Source organism: Rattus norvegicus, chromosome 3, assembly GCF_036323735.1.
Source record: "Rattus norvegicus strain BN/NHsdMcwi chromosome 3, GRCr8, whole genome shotgun sequence".
NCBI lineage: Eukaryota > Metazoa > Chordata > Mammalia > Rodentia > Muridae > Rattus > Rattus norvegicus.
Genome location: NC_086021.1, coordinates 129,916,735 through 129,918,981, shown reverse-complemented (window position 1 = coordinate 129,918,981; position 2,247 = coordinate 129,916,735).

Genomic DNA, 2,247 nt, shown 5'->3' with positions numbered 1-2,247 from the left:
TGCAATCATCACATGGATGGCAACAGTCTAACCTCTCAGGAGTCTGGGCCACAGAGACCCTGCACATCCAGCTTCTCTAAGTTCATTAGAAAAGGAGAGTGAAAATTTTCAAAAAAGAAAAAGGAGATGTGGAGGGACAAAAGGAGGAAGAGGAGCAGGAGGAGGAGGAGGAAGAAGAAGGTCATCAACAACAACACAGAGCACTGTTGTCCTGCATTGGGTATTAACTACGGGAGAAATAGATATACTGCAGTGAGGGAGCTGGGTGAAAATATAGGCTACCCTGATTGGTGATTTAATCTTGGGTCTGTTGGCATCCCTTTGTCATCCCTGGGTGTGCCTCCTCATAGGAGATCCTGGCCTCCTTTGGATGACTGAGTTGAAAATGCTAGTCCAGTCTGTGAGAAATGAATCACAGGCAAAATCTCAGATGCTGCTAACATCTCTGTGTGTCCCTTCAGTGCCCCAGTTGCAAATGCTGCCTACACCTCTGGGCAGCTCTTTCCAATGTCCTGCATGCTGTCTGGAGTCTTGGTGAAGATTTCCTGTAAACACTGATTTTTGGAGATCACTGAGTGGTGCATCATGGGTGAGATCTAATGAGGGCTTACTTCTAGGTTGCAGGCGTATTTTCATTTTTCTTATATATGCACATAGTTAACAAAGGGCCAGAGAGCTCTGTGACCCCTTTCTTAAGGACATGAATTCAAATGAGGAAGGCTCCATTCTCATGTCCTCATGGCCTTCTGAGGGTCTTCTTTCCAGTACAATCACATTGGTGGTTAGGCTGGCCCACAATACCCTTTCAGACAAAAATTGACACACTTTAGTTGAACGGAATAGAGAATACAGAAATAGACCAACACAGATGAGGTCAACTGATTCCCCACACAATTATAAAACCACTCCATACCAAAAAGAAAAATCTTGCCATGAAATGACACTGGGATGCCTAATAACTACACACAACAGAAAACCAAAAACATGATACTTAATTTATTACTTATGTTTTACTTTTAAAGTAATCACAATGGATCACAGACCTAAATCCAAACATGGCTGGGTGCAGTGAGATAACCTATAGTCACAGTGATTTACAAAGCCTTTGAAAGAGGAGAATTGCTTGAACTGTAGGAACTCAGGGCAGCCAGAGGATGAGGATAGGCCGAAGGGAGAAAAAACTTGTGCACATAAAGATTATTTTAAACACAAAACAAACATCACAAAGCATATGGAAAACTAACAAACTGTGTTTCACGAAAATTAAGAACTTCTGGTCTTCAAAAGATGCCAAAAGAATGAAACTACGGCTGGTGAAGAGGATCAGCAGGTAAAAGCATGCAAGCCTGGTGACCTCAAGGACCCATGGTGGAAGGAAAGGACTGACTCTTAGTCCTCTGACCTCTATACACAAATAATGGCATGCAGGTGCCTGCAGATGCTGACACACACATGCACACATTCACACATATGCACACACATACACATGCACACACATGCACACACACAAATACATACACATACACACACATACATACACACACACACACACACACACACACACACACACACATTCAAGATGAAATTAAGAAATTGGAAATAAATACCCTACAGAGGTACAATATTTTTTTACAAAAACCCATATCCAAACACACATTATATTCCAAAACCTAATTTACTGGATTATTACTCTAATTCCATTATCTATTTCAAGTCTTTTCTCCTTCTTTCTTAGAATGTTATTGCCAACATACAAGTATGTTTGTATGTATATAAGATAAGTGTGAGAGTGCAGGTGTGCACTACATGGACCGCTGAAGACAACCTTCCCGAGTGGATCTTTTCCTTCCTCCATTAGCACTATGTGTTGTAGGAGTTGACTCAGGCTTGCAGGCCTGCACAGCAACTGCTCTCTCACACCGATACATTTCACAGACCTCTGTGTTGTATCTGCTAAATTGCTTTCGCTGTGTTAAGCATCATTCATGACATTTGGAATAAACTATAGTACAAGTACACCCTATGTGCATTAATAATGGGTCTTTCGTATGTCATTACTTATTTCCGGACTCAATTACTGGGTATTAACTGTGTTACTTAGAAAGGGTTTAACCTGTTGAAGCTGCCTCTATACTTCCATAGATGCAAAACTGCCAGTAATCTCTGGCTCCTTGGGTTGGACTCTAGGCAAGTAAGTCAAGTCCCCGGAGCTTTGCTCAGTGCTCCACTGTTAGAACTAGGTCCTTC